The sequence below is a fragment of the Castor canadensis genome, chromosome 14, assembly GCF_047511655.1.
Source record: "Castor canadensis chromosome 14, mCasCan1.hap1v2, whole genome shotgun sequence".
Classification (NCBI taxonomy): Eukaryota; Metazoa; Chordata; class Mammalia; order Rodentia; family Castoridae; genus Castor; species Castor canadensis.
This window is the reverse complement of record NC_133399.1, coordinates 63775108-63802902: the sequence shown is the minus strand read 5'-3', so window position 1 is coordinate 63802902 and position 27795 is coordinate 63775108.

Genomic DNA, 27795 nt, shown 5'->3' with positions numbered 1-27795 from the left:
TTGATTTCAGAGATAATTTAGTAGTAAAATCTAATCTAGCCCCTTCATTTCATAGATGAGAAAACTAAGACCCTTGGGAGCTTAGGTTATTATTTTCCCTTAAAATGCATAAGTAATCACAGATCTTGAATTGAAACTCCAAGGTTACAGGTGTGACTTCCCCAGATTTATACCACTCCTGGCTTCTCATCAGTCACACACTGTTTCTTGGCACCCTGTCCCCTGAATACACCCCCACTAACATGCCTTTCTACTCAACACTTCTTAGTTGCTTACCAAGCATGTTTATAGCTATATATCCCTGTACATTCGTGACAAAGTACAGCACTTGTATAGGTGTTAATGAACACAGACATGCTGTCCTATACTTGAAAATAAAAGAATAATGTAAAATTAAAAATAAGAATTTCAAGCTGGCCACTGGTGGCTCATGCCTGTAATCTTAGTTACTCAGGAGGCAGAGATCAGGAGTATTGTGGTTCTGAGCTAGCCCAGGCAAATAGTTCATAAGACCCTATGTTGAAAATACCCAACACACTAAAAAAAAAAAAAAAAAAAGGCTGGTGGTATGGCTCAAGTGGTAGAGCTTCCATCTACCAAGTGTGAGGCCCTAAGTTCAAACCCAGAACCACCAAAAATAAATAAATAAAATAAGAATTTCATTTAAGAGTATAATTTTGAGTATTTATTATTGTAACAATTCTAAATTGTTCTAATAAGATTGCCCATTCCTCACAATATTCCAAGGACTCCTTGAAATCATTGGGTTGAGAAATGACTATGGTAAGAAGAGATTTTCCTGGAAATTGGGGATACTGATCCCATTAGGAGGCATATTCCAGAAGTCTCTCCCCTAAGATTTCTCTTCCATAGTCATATAGATACTCCTCAGAGGATGCCCATTCCTATGGGATCTTGAGGACCCCACTTCTGGCTCTGCCTTGAACCACTCTCTATGATCTTCCTATTTTTATGGCTGGATAATACATGGGGGAACTGGCATTTTGTGGCAGGGCTGATGCCAGGTGCTCTTGCTGCTGTGACCTCTTGATCATTTGTGAGGATTGTTGGTTTATTTATACAAAGCACATAAAATTGCTCCCTGGTATTGCAGGAAGCACCAAGTATTAGCACCAAGAAGATTCATAGAAAATAAAGTTTCCTTCTATAGAAATCCATTATCTTTAAGGTTTGGGCACTAATTTCTCCTGCTACTTCTTGGCCCTTATTTACCATCTCCATCTTGTCAAAAAGTTCCATGAGTTAGCCTCTGCTTCCCAGCCTGCTGCCTGCATTTCAGGATTGTGTTGTTGTTGTTCTTTGGCAGTTCTGGGAATTGAACCCATCAATATGCCAGGCAAGCTTCTACAATTTAACCACACCCACCCAACCCTTCATCATCATACTGAGTTTTAAATGTTCTGTCCTAAAAACTGAGAGTAAATACACTTATCTCACTGGAGAGCAGTAAAAATGATACAAGTAGCTTACAGTATGTGAGCATGAGTCTGTGAAGGAGACATCGTGGATAGATACAAGAAATAGGAACTGATTATAAAAACGCATGCATCAGATTGTGAAAAAAAAGGAAGTCCACTGAAGAAGGTATTGCTATCATCTGTGAAATCAAGGGCAAATGGAGAAAAGAAAGACCAATGAAGAAAAGTGTAGTGTTATATACAATTTTAGGGTCGATTTTGAGAGACAAGTCAAAAGTCACAGATGACAGAAACAATTCATTCTTTAGGAGCCTTTTCTGGCGATATCATCTCCTGCCACAAGCTAATAGTTAATTTATTTATTTTTCTCTTTTATGTGCTCACAGGCATTAAGAATGCAATTGATCACATACAATTACAGAAAAACCTCATTCCAGGATGTCAAACAGGAAGTTTTTTCTGACTTAATACTGGGCAGTTACAGTGATGTGGAGAAAAATGGGCATAATCTTTTACAGGTGGGCACCACACACTTTTTCTTTCAGGCTCTAGAGAGTTTATAAGACATTTTCCATGTTCAATTTGATTCAGAAAACTGTGTGTTCTGTAGAACTGACTCCTTTTAGAAACCCATGAGAATTACCAATGTTTCCAATATTTTCTGTTGGTGATAGCAATTCCCCTTATTTCCTTGAGTGTTTATATATGACCTGCTGTAAATATTGGCAGTTATGTTGCTGGAAAGAATAACACAGAGACAGCTCTTCTTAAACTCCAAACTGAATTTCGTGGTTAATTGATTGGCCAGCTGGCCCTATCATCTCTTGACCTCTACAAGAGCCAGGAAGATTGATGGTTTCAACAGCCTTTCACAGTGCACTGAAGCGTTCAGATCTAGCTTTTGTTATTTGGGAAACACTAAGTTCTTATGTAGGGCATTATTTAGATGGACTCAGGCTGATGAGTTGGGAGGCAGGCAAATGCCCAATTGGAAGACAATGTCTGCAGATCAAAGGAGCCAGTGGGACAGAGAGTTCATAAAATGTGAATACAATTCCAGGGAAGGATTGATGATTATGGAAGCAGAAGGCCAATTGAGTTAAATATTCATTCCAACCACAAGTCTGGTCTTCTCAGTGAGACCCAGGCCTCTACATAGTTTTCTCAGCTTTTCAATGTCTACACAAGGAACGAACAAAGCCATCAAGGATGGTCTCATTCTGGGAAGCAGTCACAAGATGGCAGGAATCAGAGGTCAGCAACTACCACTGAGAGTTCATCACATCCGACCCTATGAAGAATAGTGCGCCTAACAGTGGTCCTGCAGGAGCGCTTTGACTTCATCAATGCCAAGGAACCCTAATGGATGTGACAATCTAGAATTACTGACTCATTTCCTGAGAAACTCTCTTCTCCTCAAATATCAAACAATCCTGAAAGTCACATCTTAAATTGGTGGCTTAGATTTCCATATATTGATGTCATGAGTCAGTCATAGGGAAGTATATTAACAAGTTAGACATTGGTATATTAACAAGACATGTTATGCTCTTGTTTCAAGAGCATAAAAACATTAAATGCATTTTTAAAAGAAAGTATTGACCATAGGTTGTGCTACCTATGTCTTTCAATTGCCATATAAATCTTAACTTTTAGTGACTTTTAGGAGTAAGTAGATGGGATGGAAGAAAGGGCACAGAAAGACAGAAACTAAATCCAAAAAAGAACATCTCTCTCTCACACACACACACACACACAAATAACATTTTTTTCATTTTCTCACAATATGTAGCTTAAATCCATATATAATTCAGTGCATCAATGTTTCACTTTTGGCAAGAATCTAATAGAGATAATTTAGTTTCATTCTGTTTCTTTTTGCTCAGATTTTGGGTTGTCTTCACCAAGACCATAGTCCATATGCAATAGACTGTAATGGAGATTTGGAAAATCACAACCTGCAATGAATCCATCTATAATTTGCATCCTCTGGAACAATTGAGTAGTTGAAACTGCCTGATCTTTTCAAGTGAGTGCTGCCACTTTGACCCAGGCAAATGAGAAATAAAACAACAATACCAACCAGCAGTTTCAAGTGTCCTTCTGCTGCATAATAACTCAGCAGTTGGCTTTGCTAATGGTGTTTATGAGCTGCAAGACTGGGATTGGCCCTTAAGCTAGGAGGCATTTGCCCAGTGGGCTCCTCCGTGTGTGGGGCCTTTTTGCAGCCTGGGGGCCTTTTTAGGTGATTCTCAGCAGGAGCTGTCTCTGCAGGCCAAGGCCTTTTGCAATGAGTTGACTGTCTTCAATTATTGCCTTAAGGTTCATGCTGCATTCAAAAATGTTTTAGGACACCAATAGAATACCATAAAAATGCCTATGAAGGACATGTCTGTGCTAAGAGGTCACGAGTGCACTTTTTAAGGTACCATTTATTTATTTGATATCTTTAATGCAAAGGAGCAAGACAAAAGCAAAAAATTCCCAGAGCTTAATAAACTCATCCTATCTTAAATTCAGATAGCACAATCAAGTTTAGTAACAACCATCAGCCATCAGTCATGAGTGTGGAAATAGATTATATAAGAAGACAGAAGTAGAGATCCATGGGCTGGCTGAATAAAAGCAAAAGAAAGGTGATTGAGGGCCAAGGTTCAGACCATCCAATCTGCCCTTTGATATTAAAATGATCCAAAATATTCAGGAGTTCAAGTTAGAAGGAAATCCGTAATCCCCAATATATTTCAGGTTTCATTTGACGCCCACAAACTGAAACTACCTCTTTGGGGTGTGTGTATTTACCTCAGCAAAGAATATAATTGAATTTGGAAATTATCTCCTGGGCTACCTGTTCAGACCTGTTTTCTCAGCTCCCTGAACACTGTTGCATTGAGTTCTACAGGGGAGAGTTGTTGAGATGTCCTCTGTTTATTAAGAAGGGGCTGTGCCCACCTGCTCTAGAGTATTAAACTCAATTGCAGATCCACATCTACTTCATATAAAGCATAATTTTGAGGAGAAAAAAAACTTATGGCAAAGGTCTAAGCAGGGTATCAGGGAGATCTCGAATATGTTCCTATAACTCATGGGAGAATTGAATTCATTTAACTGAACAACCTGTACCCAATTTATTTGTCATAGTTGAAATGAAAGGAGAGAGTAGAGCAAGGGGTAGACATGAGTACAGCAAATGGTAGAGCAAATGAGTAGACATGTATTCAAAGGTTTCAAGGATTGTTATCATCGTAGTTCTTTGTATTAATTATTTTTATTCTTACTTGTATTTTGGTAAAAGAAAACCTATCTTTGTATACTTTCTTTAGAGTCACTCAAGGACACATAAGGATCCAGCCAATATTTGACCAACATTTAGGTAGGCTTAAGGAAGAAATGCAAAGGATGAGAAGGAATTTCAGATTATTATCTGAATCATTGAACAAATATTCATTAAACACCCAGTATGTAGAGAATACTTATATGTAAGATACTGAAAAGCAGTATCTCCTCACTCTCCCAGTCATGGTATGTCTATGTAGTCTCAGCCATTTGGTGACAAAATGAGGTGGTAGAAATAATTAGTAATGATCTCACTTATGTATGGAATCTAAAAAAGTTGATCTCATAGAAACATAGAGTGTAACAATGGTTACTAGACACTGGAGAGAGGGAGAGGGAAGAAAGAGGAGATATTAGTCAAAGAGTACACAGTTTCAGTTAGGCAAAAGTCAGCATCACTGATCTATTGTATAGCGTGGTGACATGATTGATAATAATGCATATTTCAAAACTGCTAAAAGGGTAGATTTTAGCCAGGTGTGGTGGCTGAAGTCTGTAATCTCAACTAGTTAGGAGGTAGAGATCAGGAGATTCACACTTAGAAATCAGTCCAGGGCAAAAAGTTCATGAGACCCCACCTCAACCAATGGCTGGGTGCAGTGGTGTGTGCCTGTCATCCCAGACATGCTGGAAAGCACAAATAGGAGGACAGCGGTTCAAGCCAGTGTGGGTGTAAGATGAGACCCTATGTCAAAAATAGCCAATGCAAAAAAGAGCTGGTACAAAGCTCAAGTGGTCCCTGAGTTCAATACCAGAATTGCCAAAAAGGATAGATTTTTAAATGTACTCATCACTGAAATATAATTATGAGAAGAAGAGGTGATAAATACGTTAATTAGTTTGATTTACTCTTTCTGCAATGTATACATACATCAGAACATCATAATGTACCCCATAAGTAAGTACAATTATTTTTTAACAATAAAAGAAACTAAATGTAATAAATTAATCAATTAGAGAAAGGGTTATATTAGGACAAAAAAGAGCACAGGAAAAGAATAGAAGCCACATAACTAAATATTCCATTAAGTAGCATGTGTCAAATGAGTGATCAAGAGTGCAGGTGAGGGCTGATGGAGTGGCTCAGTGGTAGAGCACCGCCTAGCAAGTATGAGGCCCTGAGATCAAACCTCTGCACCACCAAAAAAAAAAAAAGAACACAGGTAAGAGGTCAGAACCATAAACGATCATTGTGGTCTATAGGTGACACAGTCTGAGCCTGCTCTCTGAGCGAGGCAGCATTGCACAGTGGTGAGTTTATGGGCCTAGAGTCAGACAGTGTGGATTCCAATCCCAACTTTACTGCAAAGAGCTACATGATTGTGGGCAAGTCACTGAAACTCTGCTCTAATTCCTTCATCTCTAGTAAAAATAGTCTGGAATAGTTGCTGTAAAGATTAAATGAATTAAGAGATATTGAGTGCTCAGAACAACATTGGGTGGGCTTTCTGAAGGGGCTGAGCCTTTCAGTTGTCTTAAAGAATGGGTTGGACTAGGGTAGGCAAGGTGTGGGAAGACAACACACTCTATCAAGTAAGGGTTGTTGGTGTGAGTAGGACTGCAGGGTGGAGAATAGCACAACTTGTCTCTAACTGGAGCTGGAAGTCCCAGCGATGGTGATACACACCTGGTTACTAAGAACCTGAATGCTAAGATGGGGAGTTTCATTTTCATTCTATAAGACAGTTTTCCATCTCTCTCTTCCAAGACAAACAAATAATGATGTTGTATGAGTAACAGAGGATGACTGTGTATAACTGTGAACAGAATGAAGTACCTGTAACCAAGTAAAATTCACAACAGAATTAATTCGCTGCATTAATGATGTGCATAATCGGTTCATGGTATGCTGGTAACCAACTTTCCAGAAAAAAAAATCTGACTTGTTTGAATACTCTCCCTGTGACCAATTGAAGCTATCAAGTGACCCAGTGGGGAATTGGGAAGAGACCAGCACAATCAGCTCTTGTAAGGAACACATGCGGGAAACAGAGGCTCCAACACCGCACTGCACTGTGCTTGGCCCCAGGAGCACAGTGATCTTGTCCACTTTATACTCGTCCTACATCTTGTCCTCCTTTATACTACTTCCCCACACTAGACAACTAATGGTTATAACGCATCCATATGTATATGACAGACTGTATATATACATAAACATAAACATTCATAAACAAATCCAAATAAGGACTGACATTACCTTTATAGAGTCAACCCAAATGTGGGGATTGTTTTCTTTCTCTCTGCATATTTATAAGTAGTATCAATGTTAGGATTTCCCATCTGTTTTTTGCACATCATTGAAACGTGTAAAAAAAATCAAAGGCTCCCCTTCCCATCTGGGCAGATGCAGACTGGGACCCTTGTCCCTACTTGCCTGGGGCTATCTCACCTGTGCTCCCTTCATTGCTCTGCTCCGTTCAGGAAGGGCCACTCTCCACACTGAGCTGCTCTGTGAATAAGCCAGTATCTTCTTCATAGTGAGGAATAGGGTCAGGGTTGTGACCAGAGGAAATACACGGAGCAGGGAACAAGGACTGGGGAAATGAGTTCCAGGTCCCAAGCCTCTCTGCCAAATGTGGAAGACAGAGCTGTGAGAAAGAGGGAGGGGACAGCAAAGAGCTAGAATAGCCTGCCAACAGATGGGCTAAGCTAAAGCCACAAAAACATTTCCCTCCTTCAACCAGGAATTCTTTAAACCAGTGTTAGGGAACAACCGAATTTTTAAAGTTACTTACACTGAACTGAAACATGACTAAATTGAGGCAAGTCTTTGATCTCTGGGACTACAATGTTAGGCACCATGAGGCTCAGGTTGGCCACGTGGATTGCCACAGCCCTGTGCCTGTGCATGTTACACGCTCCATTCAGGTCTGAATCTACATGATCCAAGGGAACCTGTACGGGTATGTGAGTCTGCGTGTGTGTGTGTGTGTGTGTGTGTGTGTGTGTGTGTGTGTTGGGAGATTGGTTGAGAAGAAGAAACACAGCCTTTGTCCCAGATTTTCCAGTTCTTGTAACTCACTGTCTTTTTTTTTTTTAGTTTAATGTGTAATATTAGCAAACTTACAGGAACAGCACAGAAGACAGACAACATTAAAAACATGTACTTGCATGTAATACTCAGGAAGAATAACAAATAGATGGAATCTACTGTATGATAAAAATGCTACAAATACGATTTAGCTGCCGTTATTAAGAAATTTATTTATTTTTTTTAAAAAATCCAAATGCTGGCATTGTCCAGAAAAATTTAACAGGTTTATTTATAATTGTTAGAAAACTGAAACTTGTTCACTGACACATTTTGACTTCCATTAATGCGTTATATCTCCGCATTTATCTTAAAAATCCACACACAAATAAAAATGGAAAAACTGTCAATACCTGATTTCTGTCCCCTATTTTTCCACTTCCAATCATACACTTAGGTACATTTTGACCCCATGGGGAGAAAAACACTGAACATTCAGGACTAGCGATAACAGGAAGAGAAAAAAAAAATTTTTTTTGTTTTTTAAGATGAAATGTTTCCCACCCTAGTGGGTTCTTAAGCACACTCTCCAGGTACATGACCCACTCACAGTATGTCTTTTAGCATAATTGTCACACATCTGGCATGGATAGCACACAGGTTGGTATCTTCAGGTCAACCAGATAGGCCTCCCTGGCCTCCTGAAAAACACCAGCAGCTGCATTCTGGAAGCACAGATCAGTTTTGAAGTCCTGAACAATTTCTTTCAGCAAATGCTGGAAGGGGAGGATTTCTGAGAGCTTCTGAGTTCACTGGGTGCCAAGGTACCAGGCCTGTGATAATGTGGTTCTTTCACCCCTCCAACAGAGGGCGCACTCTTGAGAGGGGCTTCTGTAGCTAGTTGTTTCCAGTACTTTACCATAAGAAGATTTGAGGGTAGTCTGCTAGTATGAGCCATGGTACAGGGAGCTACTTACTTATTCTCCTCCTTCGGCTGGAGTGAGTAGATGAGAGGTGGCAGTGGCCTTGAGGGACTCCATCATCCACTGTCGGGATCTTCATCCCCACTTCCCAGGCTAAATCCAAAATACAGACTAGTAAAGGGGCCTTCTCTCCACTGGCAGTGCAGTACTAGTTTATTCCCTGAGATGTGGAAGACACTTCAATTCCCTACAGTCACCCACTTACTTACTTGGCCTCCCAAGAGACACTTAGGAAGAACTCAAAACAATCATAGTATTAGGATTTCAAGTAACCTGAACTTTTCATCCACCTCCAACATCTCCCACCACAAATGTCATACTCTTAGTCCCCTTTGCTGCTCATTACCCTGGAAGGACAGTGAAGGACCTATTCTGCTTCTTGTATGGAAGTCCATTCTCCACCATGCAGGCCTTTTCTAGAATTCTCTTCTCTCCGTCTCCAACTGTATAACGATCTTATGTTAAACCCTTTCACAGTAAGGCCAGGACTAGATTAGGCTTCTTGGTATTCCCCACCTGAGCATTGATATGGCCTTGACCATTGGGACCACTCTCTCAGGTGGTCATGTCAATTTCCTTCCACTGCTAAGAAGCGATGTAGATGGACAAAGACCTCCAGAAACATTGTCACCACTCACAGTTCTTCATCATTATCGAGAATGTCTACAGATCATTAGGAAGTTTGAGCAGGACCACAGAGCTTCAGGAGAAGCCATTGGACGGTTCAGGCATTAAATAAAACAAAACACAGGTATATCAAGGACAATATCTGGCTTCTGTGAAATACACAGTGGAAATAGAAAGAAGTGAAGAAACGAGGTTAGGCTGCTCGGGTGCCCAGGTGCAAAGTACAGTAGACCCTTGGTATCCACAGGTACATGCTTTCAAGGAAACCACTGTTGAGGAAAAACCACACATGGTCAGATACATAGCTTTGGATGCTTGATTCATTTTCCCACAGCACCACCAACTTCCCTCTGCTAAAGACATGCCAGCTTTCAACAAATCTCAAATTGTCATGTTATCACTTAAACTAGGTACACTCACTTTTGTCTTGCTTTTGGGAGGCAGATTTTTACAATATGAAGGGCAGAGAAATAGCAGATCACACAATTATTTATACAACTTCTCATCAACTGAGTTGCACAGTGTATGCAGGGATTTAAAAGATGTGATTCTGAAATTTCTTTAGATTTTATTTTGACCACACTTGGTCAACCTCACATGTAATAAATCCTCAAAAAAGGTGGGCTTACTGTATTGAATGTCCTGCATTCCTGCTGTTGATGGGCAGGAGAAGAAATGGATAATGGCAAAGTATTAGTGGCAAAGTGTAAGCATGATTTAGGGTCAGGCTGATATGGAGAAAACCAGACAAGAGAGTCAACTTTGACAGAGGGGTCAGGACTAGAATACTGATAGAGTGTGAAAATAGGAATGAAAATAGAGATATCAACGTGGATTGTGGTGAAAACATGTTGAGTTCAGTTTTAAGCAATATAAGGTCACAATGACTATTTGAAACCCAAATGATGCTCTAGCAGGCATAGACTACTATTTAGAATCACTCTAGAAGTCTCTCTGTGACCCATATTGCCTTGCTTCATCCTGCTACGGACTTACCAAGGAACTCACTTTCCTCTTTTTCTGGTGGGCTAATAAATACATTTTTAACTCAGATAGAGGGTTTTTGTTTGTTTGCATGCTTGCTTGCTTGGTTTCTTTGTTTTTATTTTATAATATTTGAAACATTTATTTGTGCACTACTAAAATCATGAAGTATTATCATTAGGCTTTGTGTTTTAATTAAAACCTTCTATATTTAGAAAATGATGATGAATTTGTATGAAATGAAAATTTAGCCTATAAATAAGAAAAAGAGCTTGGAATTACTATAATTTCCCTTCTACTTAAATCTTAATTACAAAGAAAATCAGGCATCATTAAAATATGCTATGTTAACCTCACATCCAGAGAGTTCTTGTTCTAGGAAGGATCTCAAAGGGTTCTGGCTTCTGTTCATCTCCCACCATTAAATTTTGTTTCTGTAATTGCCAAAGATCTTGAATTTCCTCACACACAGCATGTTGTCTTTTCTTTCTGGGCTTCTCTACCTGTTGTACCTGTTGTGGTGTTTGATATGGCATCTGCTCTAACTCATTTCCATCACCTCCTGCATCCTGGTCTGACATTAATAATAAACTTCCATTTTTCTTCAAGATCCAACACAAATATGACTTCTCATTGGAATTGACTTTCCCAGTACCCTGGTAGTTAATCCTTTCTTCTTTTGAGCCCTCCAAGACCTCCTAGAGCCCGACATAAGTTCTATTATATTGAATCCTTCATTCCTTACTTGTTTACATTCCTTCGTGCCCTCCTTCTTTTCACCATGAGCTGAGTTTGTGTATTATTTTACATCTGCAATTCTGGACACATACTAGATACTCAAGAAGTGTGTTTCAACTGAGTGAGAGAAAGGAGGGAGGGAAGGGGGGAGGACGAGAGGAAGAGGGGTAAGGAAGATTAGTTAAATGAACTAGGTATTTCCCTGCTTCATTGAGGAAATATACTATAACAAAGTATGTAAACAGTTGTTAGAATACTGTATTGCATTTTAAACTCCTGAGATAAGTGACTTCTGTTATGGCGATCCTATCTAATTAAATTTTCCCTTAGGGGTGAGGATAAGTAAGACACCTAAAAACTTAGCTAACATTTGTTGCCCTTAACTCAGAGAAACTAAAGCAGATACCTTAAAAGCAACTGAGGCCAATAGAAAAAGGGGACCAGGAACTAGAGAAAAGGTGAGATCAAAAAGAACTAACCTAGAAGGTAACACACATGCACAGGAAATTAATGTGAGTCAACTCCCTGTATAGCTATCCTTATCTCAACCAGCAAAGAACCTTGTTCCTTCCTATTATTGCTTATACTCTCTCTACAACAAAATTAGAGATAAGGGCAAAATAGTTTCTGCTGGGTATTGAGGGGGTGGGGGGGAGAGGGAGGGGGTGGAGTGGGTGGTAAGGGAGGGGGTGGGGGCAGGGGGGAGAAATGACCCAAGCCTTGTATGCACATATGAATAATAAAGCAATAAAAAAAAAATTAAAAAATTAAATTTTCCCTTAAAGTATTAATCTTTTTTTTTAAATAACATAGCATCCCTCATTTAGGCAATCATACCAACTATATCTTTCCCTCTCACATATTGTTGAATATATGAATCTTGTTAATGAAAAAATTATTCAATGACACTTAAAACAGGGTAAGGAAGACATAAATAAAGACCATTATGATGGGTACAGGGACCACTAGCTTAAAGTGGAGGAGAGAGATTGGGTTCAACTTTGAATATAGCAGGGACAACTGGGAATTGAGAGGAGTAATAGGGGTCAGAGAATGCAAAATTATTAAAAGTTTCCAGGACTAAGGGGGATTCCGCCTAAACCATCCTAACAGGATTCCTACTGAAGACAGGCCAGGTGACCAGACATCACCTGGAGGATGATAAAGGATAAGGAACCTACTCAGATATGAAGGATTCTCAAGGTAGGGGGTCCTTGTTAAACTCATTTAGCAGGGTTCAATTGATAAAACTTGTTATAAAGAAGTACACATGGGACTAGAAAAAAGTTTAGAAGTCTTACTGAAGATTGGCTAAGTGAAGAATCTTTGTCAGCCTTACAAATTATATTGTATTTCCCCCAATTCATATTCATTTATCAGTGTATACTTTTTATGTTTTATTATAATTAGCATTAACTTAACAGATTTCAGGCACCTAAACAGGGCTGTGTAAGGATCTCTTATAGTAAAACAAGGAGAAAAGGCTGCTCTTTAAGAATCTACAAAGGCTGCTGGAGGAATGGTTCAAAGGGTAGAGCACCTGCCTAGCAAGTTAAGGCCCTGAGTTCAAGCTTCAGGACTGAAAAAAAAAGTCTATAAAAGTAAGCTGGGTTTGGTGGTGCACGCCTATAACACTAGCACTCAGGAAGCTGAGGCAAGAGGATGACAAGTTCCAGGACAGCCTGGGCTACATAGTGAGACCCTCTCTTAAAAAAAAAAGAGAGAGAGAGAGAAGAATCCTTAAGTGCAAGGAACCCCTTGGTATGTCACCTAGGCTTCTAGAAACCAAAAATAGTAATCTGGAAAAAGACTCAAATAACAGGTCAAAATTACAACTTTATTTTGTGCATAATATTAATGGGTGCTAAAATATGACAGGAAATATTTTGTTTCCTATTTTAAGAAATTATTCATTTTTATTCTTTGCCACATCTACTGTTGGTTCTCACAAATACATAAAAGCAGGTTTTGGGGTTTGAGGATATAGCTCAGTAATAGAGCACTTGCAAAGCCCTGGGTTTGATTCCAAGAACTAAAACAAAATCAGGGTTTTTTTGTTTTACTTTTGCTTTGGGGTTTTAGTTTGATTTTGGTTTTGGTTTTTGTGCTGGGGATTCATTCCAAGGCCTAGGCAAGCACTCCACCACTGAGCTACAACCCCACCCTCAAACCGAATTGTTTAATACACTATTATGTCCTCAAAAGACTAGAGTTGTTGACATTTAATGTCAGTTCTCACGTTTCCTTCCTCTAGATCTTGTCAATAATTGTTGTCCAATGGATATTGATGAAATAAATATGAAAATTCCAGATTAAACAAAGAAGTCATACTTTTATTAAAAAACCTATAGTTTATCAAATAAATATAATGGACAAAGAAAAATCCTCACCTTTCAAATTTCTGAGTTTCCAATATTGCTAACAATAATATGCAGAATAGTACCTGAGTGTCCTCTACCAGCTATTGAATTAAAATTTTTCAAACTTAAAAGATTTTTTAAAAAACCTGATTTTGACTGAAAGCTATGACATCCCCGTCTAATCTGCTAGCAAATGCATAAACAAGGGTACATATAGACAGTGGCATTGAAGGGAATAGAATGCACCATTTATTCATTTTATTTCTACTGTCTTGCTGAGAGAAAGTTGATCAGAGCAGATATATTTTTGACTGGTTTTTGTTTGTTTGTTTGTTTCTAAGGTGGGACTTGGGAAACTTCTTATGGTCCCTTCCTATTGCCTAATTTTTCTTCCAAAAATAAGCATTTAATTCCAGGAAGAAAGGCAAATGTCTTCATGCACTGCCACTCCCAAGATAAGAGTCAACTGATTTTAGAAATCCAAAAACAAATAAAATGTGCAACACTTTATCCTGAGATTTCTTGAAACTGCCTGCCTGAATTCCTGCCCCCTGAACTATAGTCAGTCTGGTGGGGCAACTGGTGACACTGAACTCTGAAAGGCTAGGCATGAGGGATCTGCTGGGGAACAGAGTCTGGTTTCTGTGGATTAGAAGCATTTCTCTAAACATTAGTGTCTAAAGAATTTTTTAAATAGAGGCGGTCTACTCAGGAAACTCATTACCAGTCCCTTTCAACTGCAGTCAAAGTAAGAATCCTCAGCAGATGGTTGAAGAGTGAGGTAAATTGCATGCAGCCTTCAGTCATTAGTGACAGATCTATTTTGAAGGCATGGGATGTACAACAGGGTACAAAGGCAGCTCATGATTCTAATTGTTGAGCTCCATTAGAAGGGGTCTTTCTGGAGGCTGTGGTTTCATACAGCACCACAGTCTACCTCAAATGAAAAGCATCCTGCTGGCTAATTAACTTGTAGCACTTTCTTCTCTATTGTACCCTGATTTCTTTTTGTTTTAATCTCAGACCCTGTTTGGAGTAGGACCAATGGAGTCCTCCATTATTTCACACAAATATTTTGTGATGGAAAGAGTTTCAATCAATCACTCTCTCTGTGTTCATTGCTTTCATCTCACCTTTCATTATTGCAATCCACAATAAATGCAGATTTTCAAAATTCAAGATTTCTTGTCTCATTTTTCAGTATCCCAAAACTCTGTGATCCTTGGAAATGTATTTTTCTTGATTCTCTAATGTCCTACCTGAATAACATACACTGTGATTAATTTGGTTATCATCGATCTCAACACCCCTGTGCACATTACTAAACGATAAAGAATTCAATCCTGTGACTAAATATGCAGTAGTGTCTATTGCCTAGAAGTTCTGCTTGAGCAAGTGCATGGTCAAGAGGAATTCATGGAAGACTGGGAATGCAAAAGAAATCTTTCTCTTGGAATTGTGATTGTAACATATGAACTGAAATGTGTGAGCAAATGAAGCTATTGAAATGAGAGGCCATTATACATCTGACTACTTGGGAAATACCCCCAAGAAAATGGCTTAATGGTCTCCTGAATTGTTCAAGGATAAACCTCTGACCTGTGGGATCTATGAAATAGGGAGGTGGAAGCAGAAAGTAGGTGGTAGGGACATGGGGGGACTTGAATAGCACAAAAATCTGTAACATCTGGTTAAAATTCAGTAATGTCAGGGCCTAGTCCAGGTTGGAATCACAGGTAGACATTTTCTAAGAAGCCTTGCAGGCTTCTTCCTGGTGAAGGAACAAAAGAGTGTGTGAGCCTAGAACTGCAGATAGTCAAAGATATTAAGTCATAGAAGGTAAATGTTTAAATTAATAACTCATAATAGTTTTCCAAATGTCTGTAAAAGACTTTCATTTAACAATAGTTGGCAAATATTATGTCAGTGGAAAATATAGCCAAGTTTTAGCTCATTCAAAATGTTGTCATCACCACACTTTAATATTTAAGAGATTAATGTTTCAAGAATCTTCCAAAAATTGTATTTGGAGTCTGACTGAAACACTTTTCTGCCTCCTTCATTGTGCTTTGTCCACTCATGACTACAGAGTTCTAAATCCATTTAAATCGTGTGTGCCTGTAAGTGGTTCTTAAGTGTCATTCCTGGACCAGCAGTGTCGACTCCACCTGAGAACTTGCTAAAAATGCAAATTCTTAGCTGGACATGATATTCTACGCCTTTCATCCCTGCACTTAGGGTAGGGCAGAGGCAGGAGGATTGTGAGTTCAAGGCCAGCATGGAATAGATGGTGAGATTCTGTTCATCCCCTTACAAAGTGTAAATTCTTCGATCACCCATATCGCAGACCTATGAAAGAAGCGTGAGGGGTGGGCTCAGTTTATATTTTAAAAAGACTTTCAAAAATAAATAAATAAATAAGACCATGTGATTCTGACGAGCACTCAAATTTTAGAATTGCTGTTCGATGGTAATGACATGATTTGAAAGACTGTTCTTCAGCCAGTCTTGGTGATTTGTGAATTAGAGAATAGTCAACCTTAGTTCAGTACACAGTATGTATGAAGCATTCTTCTATCATTCATATTAAATATAGAGCAGAAACATCTAACTCCTCTCACACATGGTCACATGAAGAAAGTATGTCAGAGCCCATGTACTCCCCAAACCCAAGGTCCTGAAGAGACCAAATTCATTTCTCTTGAGAAATTTTAACAGTTATTTGCTTTCTAGTTTTGTTTAATTTTATTATTTCTTTACCAAAATTGCCTGCTTATCTCCTTGTTTGTTTTCCACATCTAAGAAGAGAAGTCAGATTTGGAAAGAGTGCCTGCCACTCATTCTCCCTTGAGGAGAAATGCATGTCCATCTTATGCTGAGCTTTGCCTGTCCACCTCCCACACCCCTGTTGCAACTTTACCCCATCTCCCCTATCTCATTTTATATTCTTTTTATGTTTTGGCACATCTGAGTCCATGGTATCCAACTAATCCACAGCATATCAAGAGTAAACACTCACAAATGTTCTGAGGGAACTAATTTTTTTTTCTTCCTTAATTTCAGAAAGTCACTCATTGCTTAGTCTTAGCTACTAAACTTCCTAAGTAAACTTTCTACTTACTTTGCTTAAATCTTGGGAAGATGAGTTGGAAAAAAAAATTCCTAAAAATCTAGCATATTATCTTAACTGTAGAGATAGTTGAGCATCTGATATTAACGTAACTATTTTAGTTAATGTTGAAACTTCTCTTAGTTTCTCTTAGATTAGTACCTTTGGAACTAATTATAAGAAAATTAATCTTATTTTATCACAGCACAAAGAAGATATGGTCAAGGAATAAGTAACTGAATCTATTATTCTGGCATGCTTATAAAAACTACTATTTAAGTAAAATTTCTAATTACTTGTTTCATATGGAAGATGCTTTACTCTAAGTATTGTGAAGATACTAAGAATAAGCAGATTAACTTGCTTTGAGACCAGTAGAATATTGGCAGAATATTCTCTTGTGCAAACAAAATAGAAGCTTCACTTCTGTTCATTTCAGTAAACCCAGTGTCCCTTGATACAAGAGTACCTCTCACCATGTAGCTTTGCTTAGAACAGCCCCCAGGCTCTGACTATCTACATAATTGCTAAAGCCAAAGCTGACTCCTGGTGGATCCATGCATATCTCTGGAAATCATATTCATTGAAATGAGTGTCTACTTGCCCAATGGAAGAGCCACCCAAATATACATGGATATCTGTTAGCAGCTTCCTGAGCTTAAAACCACTTCCATCTGAGGTTTTATGAAGCCAAAGAGGTATACACAGGGTCTAAGCTTGTTTCGGGTTTTGTTGGTGGTGGGTCTGTTTGTTTGTTTGTTTTTCATCATGCTTGGCAAGTACTCTATCCCTTCCCTTCGCTACAGACCTAAGCTTGTTTTCTGCTATCTGGGAACAAGATTGGCATTACTCCTTCCCTCTCATATGCTTGTTCCCTGAAAAGATAGAAAAACAGACTAAATTCTGTATTATAAGTCTCCAGTCAAATATGCTATCTAACAAAGCAGTATCAACATGTATTTGTCCTACATAAATCTACATTATAGTATGTAATTCCATAAGTATTTCACTCATCAGAGACATTTATCTACCCAAGACACAAAAACCTTAGGTAAGACATAAAAAAGCAATTTTCTCCCCAGTCATGGCAAGCACGGCCTAACACAGTGTTAAGCATATACCACAGGTACCCAGTAAATCCTTGTGGGATTGAGCTATGTGGAAGTCACTGGGTCACAGCATTGGATTAGAGGCTAAGAGTCTGGTAGGTTTACTTTCAGTTGACTTGCGTGACAATTAGCTTTGCAACTTTGCTTTCAGGCATCAATACTCTTAGAATTTTTTTTTTCCCTCTTCTTCCTCTACCTCCTTCTTTTTTGGAGAAAACACACATCCTTATATAAGATCTCTGCTTATACCCTCCAGATCTGAGTTGCAACACTTAGGTGAAGCACTTCAAAGAGCTGATTGATAGCATTCTATAGACAAACATCCAGCAACTTAGAACAGATCCTTTTTTAAGAAAATAAACTTAGAGTACAAGGACTAATAAGGTGAAAAGAAAGTGCATGACCCAAGAAATACTCAAAATGAATCTTGTTTCCTGCCCCTGTGTTCTGACTAATATTTGTGTGCACCCTGGGATTTCCATTTATTTGAAACCTTCAGTGTATCTTATCCCTCTGTTCTCAGAACTATCTGTTCCAGGCTAGGTCTTAGTTTCATTAAACATATTTTTTCACTGTACAAATTTTTGAGTGTGTGTGTTGAGAGGGCAGAGATGTTAAGGTGGTTAAAGTCCTTGTCCTTGTAGCCAACAATATTAGCAAGAAGAGTATGAAATGTTTATGAAAATGTGGTGACATAACAAAAATAAAAATATGGTATAGAATTCTAATTAAAACACGGGTTTTCCATCCAAGATAGAAGGTGGCTAGATCCACCTTGACTTGGTGGATCATTCTAAAAATAAGTCTACTGCAAGTGATTTCTAGTGGTAAAGTTACCATTCTTACTTAGTTGGAAGTAATTAAGGTATTTCTTTGTGTTAAATTAGGTATCTACAGAAGCAAGGAAGCTGCAGATTTTTGTTGTGAGCCAGAGCCTCTTTTCTTGTTAATCAGGTTCTAAGAATCTCGTAAGATGGCAGCCTAGTGACTCTGGACCTATTAGGAAAACCAAACTAAAAAGCTCAGGGAAAGGTTCTGAGGCCCACAGAGAAGGGAAACAGTGTGGATTAGAGTTGATTAACTGACCACTTGCTGGGTGATGCTCCCTGTCCTGGGGGATGCTCCCTCTCTCAAAGAATAACAAACTCCAAATGACCCTCTGAAAACAACTACCTTTTGTACTTGTTGTTGAATCTATTCTTCTTTGCTTAAAATGGAGTAATGGAAGTGATTTTGTTACTTTAGAGTAGAGGCTTACATGGTTTTAGACATTCAGTTGAAAAACTGAGTGGTATGGGGTAATGCATTTCAAATAGACATTGTTACATCCATGGAAATGCTTCATTTGAAATTGCAATCTTAGAATCTTCCACATGGTAACTGTAATCTCTCAGCTGCTTTGGTACATTGGAATAGACTGTTATTAAAAGAAAAACAAAATCCTTTCCAAGCTTCTTTATTCTCTGTCTGGAATTTTTCTGAAACAAATGTAAACAGACCACATAATTTTGCTGTAAACTTTTGCTGAAAGTTGCAAGGATGAACTGACTTGAAAGGTAACAAATTCGCAGTTGTTGGTGGATTTGTGGTTTCCTATGGATAACTCCAAATAATGGTAGAATGGACAGTCTTTAAGGTCTCTTCTAATCCTGAGAATCTACGTTTATAAATCCACCCATTTTTAATTGAAAAATTTAAAGGTTTTTGCAAGGAAATGATAGAATAACAAAAAGAGAAATACAAAAAGGATTTTTAAGAAGTTATTAATAAGCAATCACCACACTTTATAGTAGTTTTACTTTTTAATTGCTTATTTATTTATGGCAAAGACTGTGTGGTGATCAAGTGACTTTTATGATAATAAAACATTTCTTTCAAACTGTACAGTGAAGGATTCAAACATGACCAAAGTGGCTTCTGTCCTTAAAATGTTTATTTATAACCTTCCTTTATAAAATTTATTCTTACCCCATCCAATACAACAATAAAAAAGAACAAACCATGCATAATTACAAAAGAAAAAAAATTCTGAAAAAAAGTACAGAATAGAAAAAAAAATAATAAAATTTACTGTTTTTCTGATGATAAATTAATACATGTTTGTTGAAGAATATTTGGAAAGTATCAGGAACCACAAATAATCCCTATTTGCTCACTAGGGAAGATTACTCTTAATACTTATTATATTGTGATATGCTTCTTTTATACATGGTCATATCCATGTTCATACTAATTTTTCAAATTATGCATTCTATTTTAACCTCCTTAAAGTTCATAATGTAATTATACCTCATCTTTATACATGAATTGGTACTCAGAGTCAAAGTAATCTGTTTGTTAATGTATTTTTTTAGCTCTAGGAGGATGAAATGGACAAAGAGAAGCTCATTTATAAAGAGAAAGGGGAATCAAAGAGCAATTCTGTTCTCTTTATCAGTCATGTAGCAATCATCCTTAACAAAAATTCTACATTAGGAAATTAACAAAAAAATTTAATTCAGTGATCACTTAGAAAAACTAAGTGGACTGTTAGGAACAACAAAAACTAAAACAAAAATAAAATTAGGGCTGGGGATGTAGCTCAGTGGTAGAGTGTATGCTCAGCCTTCACAAGTCCTGAGTTCAATACTCAGCACCAAACAAATAAATTAATAAATAATAAAGTAGGAAAATATAGCTTCTAATGAAAATAAGAGCTTAGAAAATCTGGGATCTGGGTTCTCACACTGAATTTTTGCCCCGAGCAATTGTGAAATAATTATTTAGGTCTCTCCTTTTATTTTGCCTATGGTGCTGGGGACTGAACTCAGGTCCTTGCACTTGCCAGGCAAGCACTCTTCCATTGAGCTAAATCCCCAACCCCTAGCTCTGTCCTTTGTGCTCGCATATCAAAAGCCTTTGTCTCCTTAGTAGTAAATTATGCACATCCCATTTCCAAACCTTCAAACATAATTTATGTGACAGAATGTATAATTCTGGTTCTGTCTATAATTCCCAGGTTAGGAATGGCTAAGTATTCCTTAGGAGTTGTAAGAATAGGCAAAATAATCCATGAGAATCAGAATAGACAAAAACACAGGCTATCCCATTCCATCTATGGCTTGATGTGTTTGGTTCTTTGCCTCAACATTGGAGCAGAGCCAGTGGGTAATACTAGTTGTAGCCAATAGCCGACAGTGACCAGGAGCTCCTCTTTTTTTTTAACCTCAGGGCTAGGAAAAGGGACATTTCCAGTCCCAGTCTCTTCTGTTCTCACACTACTTTCTTTGACTTGTCAAATACCTTCTTCGTGAACTTCATCAGGCCATTTATTTCAGAACAGAATCACCTCTCTGTGAAGATCTGGCTCCCAGCGATGCATTTATAACAATTTAAAAGGATCCCTCTAGGAGTTTTACAAGGAGACGTGATATTAAACCGGACAATTACTCAGTACTAACTGGCAACAGAGGAATGAAATCTTTCACTACCTTTGTTCAGTTTCTTTCACATAAGCCCTGAGGATTTTAGCAAAGATCCCAAGACACAATGATAACTTTCTTAGCATTTATCTAATTCTTTCCTTAAACTGTAGTTAACGAGGTACTACATGTTAGAAAACTAATGACTTTGTTATTCTACCCGGCTGACTTTCTTCTGATTAGCCCACCGTAGAATATCCCTGAATAGTTTAGAAATTGTTCAGGGGATTTTCATCTAAAATTAGAAAGGATGGGAAAGAAAGACAGTCAACCAAGGTAAATGGGCTTGTCTCTCATTTGAGTTCTTCTCGGTCTTTTTTAAGTCCAATTATGCAGATCAGAACCCTCTTGTTTATTATTATTATTATTCCTAAATTGATTAATAAGAATGGGAAAAAATTAACAAGACTAGAATCTCTTTATTGAAAACTACATTCTATGCAGCACTTGGTCAGTAAACTATAAGTGCATACATCTCATTCAATTCTTATAATTTTGTAATATAGGAAAAGCAGTACAAATTCTCATACCCCTTGACACATAATGTTATAAATTTAGAGACTTAGAACACTGCCCAGCTAGTAAGACTCATAACTATGAGTGGAAGCCATGTCTTCTGGTTCAAGTGCCTTCCCATCCAGATGCCCAAACACAAATGCTTTTGAACTCATCTAATTTAACTCTTCTATTTGATTTAGTTAAAATTGAATCTTAGAGTTTAACAAAATTATCTAAATTTCTAGCACCAATCTCTGACACCTAAATCATGAGAATTCAAAGGCACCATAGTTACCATTTCTTAACTTACAGGTTGTCATATTTCTGCAGTTTTCCAAGGATTTGGCCCCAAAGATCCACATCCAGGCAATTTTCAGTACCACGTCCTTGGCCTTGCTGGGATCCACATCACATCTGCAGCTTTCCAGAGAACTAACATATGTGCATTATTAAGCCAGTGATGGAGGATCATGCAAGGGGACGCTTGGAGGGGAAACATTTTTCCTTTTTGCTTAGGTTCAGTAAATAGAGGTCTTTGAATTGGAATAATGAAGGAAGGATTAATAGGGAAAGAAGCATATAATTTTTATTAACATTTATTTGCATGAGAATTTGCAGAAAATAAGTGAAACTCTAAGTGGTTAGGCTAAGAGTCTTATAAACTCTTCTTAACAAAGGAAAGAGAGTTTGAACATTAAGAGATGATAAATTGTAGGAAGTAAGGGCTATTTTAGTAAGGTCTGTTTATACAAACTCACCTGGGTGTTAGCCCCTTATCTTTATGATAAGAGTTGTTTTTCTCTCCTGGTGGGTGAAGGAGAGAGCACCTCCCTCAGAGGGAAATTTATGCCCTGCTCTCCAGCATATAAGTAGAGGACATAGAACGGTTCCTTCACCTGTTTCTTCTTCATTGCCTTCAGCTCAAAATAGTCCTTATGCAAAAGGGGCATATTTTGGAATCACATATCCATCTTTTCTCCCCATCTGAAACTTTTCAGGAAGCTCTACACATCAAAAGCTATGTTGCTGGTTATGAAGAGATTTGGGTGATAGGAACTCTGCAAAGGGAAGAGCATAGATCAGAAGGAGAATAAACAGTATGCAAAGGGAAGAGCATAGATCAGAAGGAGAATAAACAGTAGAAAAGAGCGAGTCTAAGCACATTTCTAAATCCCTGATTAAACTGTCTCTCAATACTGCTTAAACAGCTAAACAGTTGCATCTCATTTGAAGAGGCAGTGTGCAGGGAATAGGGTGCCCCTCTGATGCTTGATCTTTATGTGGTATGAGTTATTAGGCACTCATATGGAGCATTTCTATGGAAACAAAAGAAAAACAAAGATTGATGATTAGAACAAGCAATAAGCACAGTTTTGAGAACAGAGGACAGTCAGTCAAGAAGATTTCTACATGTCGAGCTTGATGTGTTCTTTAGATGATGGATTGAGGAGGCTAGGGAGTCTCCCAGTCATGAGTTTTTTGGGGGGTTTGAAGGAACATGTTCTGGTGAGTTTCCTTAGTGGCCCAAACTGCCACAGTGATAATTCCTTTGAAGTTTTATCAAGTTGTTCAGCTCCAGTTTTCAGGGCTTCAGAAAAAGGGCAGGTTTTGTCCTTGATGATGCCAAGTCACAAGGGTGGGAGAAATTGGAAAAATTAATTACAAGATGGCAGGCTCCAGTTTACAAAGGGGTGAAAATAGCTCAATGACAATGAACACTCCCAAGAGTGGGTTATAGCTTTTTTTTTTTCCATTAAAATATAAAATTCCCCTGACAATCACACACATTTTGATCAAAGATAACCAAGGTACAGGTTAGGTATCCCTTATCTGAAATGCTTCCTCCACTCTCTTGGGATAAACAGTAAATTATCCTGGCAGCATTGAGCTTTTTCAAGCAGACTTTTAAAAAATGGTGATTGTGATAGGTGGAGATATCATACATGGTGTGTGTGTGTTTTAATTTTTGTTCTAAATCTGCTTTTTGCTTTTTACTTTTGTAAAAGGAGTCTTCTAGGCTCCATGTACTTTTTCCTCTTTGATTTGATCCTACAGGTACCAATAGGACACTACTTAGGGCAAGAGCTCTTGAAACACATTTAAACATAAAAGCTCTTCCAAATCCAAGGAGTGGAATCATCATCAGGCCATTGATGATTTAGGATGCCTCAGGTATACCTGTTTCAAAATGTGACTCAAATTCTGTAAGCCATTTATGCTTTGAAACCAATAAGCATTGTTATGGCTTAACCCTGGACACAAGAGATGTCCCCAAGTAAGGTTTGCAAGATTCATCCCCCATGATCCAAAGTCATCCTCCAATATGCAGAAAGAGAAAGAAAATGAAGACCTTCATGGTTGTGGGAGATTGGAATGGTGTTTGTGAAAACTAGTGTCTCTGGCCTGCCACAAAAGTGAGACACCTCCAAACCTGGACTTGCTAATCTGTGACATTGGGCATCCTTAACACTAATAAGACCACAGGGACAGAGTCAAAGCTTCTTAAGGATTAAGATCCTTTATTTAGGCAATGTCCCCTGATTGTTGTCCAGCCGGATTGGTATTTTTGCCTGTGCTTATTTCCTAGTCTGACAGCCACCTCCAGACTCAGGACCAACAACCTGTGTACCCTCCTCCCCCTCCAGAAGGCAAAAACCAGAGGCAGAACTCTTTCACTGGATCTAAACGAAGCTACTAGGACAGAAAGGAGAACCTCATCTGGCTTTTGTATTGGTGACCCACAGCTATCTTTATCTTAAGGGAGAACCTTAAATTCACCAGTCTGTGAGGCTGGTTTGAGCAAAAGGCTTCTAGACCTGTGCCTATGTTCTACCCTAAGATTTTCTTCCTTATGACAAACAACCCAAAAAGCCCAAAAGGTAGAGACAAAGGAAAAAACAAGCCTGTCTGTAGGAGGACAGGAATTAAAACAAGACCTTGAGCCAAAAATCACAAGAGTCACAATACCAAAGAAATAGTTCTTACAAATGTTTTCTCCTGCCAATCTGAATTTGGAAAGGAAAGACAAAGAAAGACTCTTACTGCCCTCACTTGACCAGACTCTGTGCAAAATCTGGGGACCTGACTTGGTAAGAATTTTTTATTTAGCTGGCTTGGTCAAAGGTCTTCAGAGCTCAGCAACAACCCCTAGAGCAAGTAGGGAATCCTTGACTATCCCTTTTTTTTCAAAAGCTGCAGAAGAAAAACAGTCCATCCACCACTTAGGATTTGTCTGGGGAGGGGAAGGGTCTGTGAATGAGAATAACAAAAGACAGATTAACAAGAGAAAAAGCACTCAATTTTTATTAATTTACATGAGTTTGGGAGTTTACAGAAAAGAAGTGAAACTCATAGAAGTGCTTTAACTAGGAGGTATACACCCTTTTTAACAAAGAAGAGAGGTTTGACTTTAGCAGACAATAATTGTGGTGAAGTAATAAGGAACTATGTGAGGGAAAGTAATTGAAGAAGAGTTCTACTTTTAGTAAGATCTGTTTATGCAAACTCATATTGGTGCTGATGCCTTCATTGCTAATAAGAGTTGCTTTTCTCTTCCTGTGTTTCATAATTAAACATGTATGTCTGGTTGTTCTATAAACTAGTAGTTTCCATCTTATCTTGGCTAGTAGGTAAAAAATCTCAGTCCAATGTCAATTCTTTAAAAATTATACCCTATTTTTCTCAAAGTTTTAGACCCCTAATCTTTGGAACCTGTGAGAAAATAAACCTTTGTCATTTTAATTGTTTAATACTATGTTTTCTAAATTAATGAATGGCTAAATGACTTGGAGGGTAATTAATCAAAGCCTATAATAGCATAGGAGATTTTGCAACTTTGAAAATCTGCTTTGAAAATTGACCAGGCTGGGTGTTGTGGTACATGCCTGCATTCCCAGTGCTCAGGAGGTAGAGGCAGGAGGATGGTGACTTTGAGACCACAGTCAGCAAAGTTAGGGTAAGCCTTCCTCAAAAACAAACAAACAATAGAAAACAATAGCAACAACAACCACAAAACACACAAAAAATATCAGCCAGCCTAAGCTGGGTACAGTAGTGCATACCGTAGTCCCAGCACTCAAGAGGTTGAGACTGGAAGGTGGCTTGAGCCAGGAATTCCAGAGCAGCCTGGGTAACCTTGATAATGGCAGTGGCACAGTCTGTGATCAGACTTCCAAAGTCCTTGGATCCCCTGTGGAAGAATCCATAGCAACACACATGGGTGTAAAGAGAGTTTGTTAAAAGTTAAGGAAGGGAAATGCAGGTGGAAGCTGGGAAGCAGAGAAAGCATGCTTCTCTTTTCTGGGTGTTTTTAAAACCTATGCTAACTGATGGGAAGGGAGGAACGAGGTGACTGCCACGCAATAGTCAATGAATGGAGAGGGGCATGAGTGGTTCCTGGGTCAGGAGAGGGCGGTCTGAGCCTCCCTGAGCCAGGGCGTAGTCAATCTGAAATACAGTATTAAGTCATATATTTTTCTATGAGTCCCAAACTTTCCCTAACTCTAGTCTGCCGCAACATTACTGAATCCTGCTGTACAAAAGAATTTTTTAAAAATGACCAGCCTCAGTTCTTTTGGAATCCTTTCACTACCTATTCAAAGGAATGGTTTACCTCTGAAAGTATATTCCGCCTTCTCCAAATGTTTCCAGTTTAGCATCCTACAGGAAATAAGGAATCAAGAGAATCATGTGCACGTCCAGCTAAAAGAGACACCTATGATCCAGTAAAATAGTGATCGTACAGCGTCAAGTTCACCCCAAATTAATGCCACTCTAAAACATGCCACTTTGGCATAAGGGTTAATTTGGACTGAAGGCAGGGAATGTTCTCTCTGTTAACATTGCATTTGGTAGATGAAGGCAAAGGTGTGCTTTAAAGGACATATGAGCTCAAATGAGAAGCAGATGAGAGCAGCTCGAGTTTAGGCGCTTGCCCCTGCAACCCTCATACAGAGAGTACAGCCCAAGAATCCTGCCATAACTGGCTTATGGGAAGCCGGATGAAGCAGACACAGCCAGGGCCAGCAGGGTGAAACTGGGATAGAACGGCGGGTCCTGTGTGAGACATTGTGTTGATCTCTTTACTATTTAGCACATGCCAAGTACAAGATTGTAATGTGACAATAAGTCATTCCATGCCACAGGAATGCACTGACCTGAGTTGGCTGGTTTCATAATCCAGGAATGAGGAGAAGAAATGGGTTGGGAAGAGGCTAATGCATTGTAAGGGAGAATGGAGCAAGGGAGAAACTTCTAGATAAATTGGAATTGTAATAGAAAGATACTTCTGTTTAGATCCTAAAACAAACATACAAATTCATACATAGTAAAAAATCACTTGAATTACTTAAAAAATTATGCCTATTTTTCAAAAGGTTTTGCTGTAGGTCTTATTATTTAGCCAGTTGGCAATACTAATAATAACTTGTTAAGCTAAATTTGACTTGGGGGCAAGAGAATGATAAAATACAAACATTTCATAGCTTTAGCATCACAAGAAATTCCTTCAATAGCTGTTGTTTTATCACTTTTGTTTATATTTCAAAAGATCTGATAATAATAGCTAATATTCACTGAGCATTTATTATATGCCAGACATTCATCTGCCATTGTCTCACTCATTCCGCATAATAGCCATGCACAGTAAGCATCTTTTATTAGTGCTTTTTATCGATTATGTGAATGAAGCACAGAAAAAACAGCTAACTTATTAAAGACCACACACCTAGTTAAGTGGTAGAGTAGGAATTGAAGCCAGGCAGGTTGATTTCAGCACTTACCAACTTAAACACAGTAGCCCATTGCCTACCTGCTATGGCGGATGCTTCTGGAAGAAAGCTTGGTAAGATACTCTGGAAGGAGGAATTTCCATTTTTTCCTCTTTATAGTCATATGTTGTGTGAGTATGTTGTGTCTTATAATAAAATGCATGTACTTTATAAATGGAAAACAAAAGAAAAGAAAGAAAAATACTCCCATTCTTTTAAAGAAGAGTATTAGAGTGTCTTTTTCAGGAAGCATTTTTTGTCTTTTTTTAGCTTTAAGAAGTACAAATGAAAACAGATATATGAGAAATATTGGGAAAGTAAAATTATGACCTTTCTATATAGACTAAGAGGTATATAAAAGGCCATTTTAATGAGATTAAATGTCTGACCATAGTCAACTATTATGTAT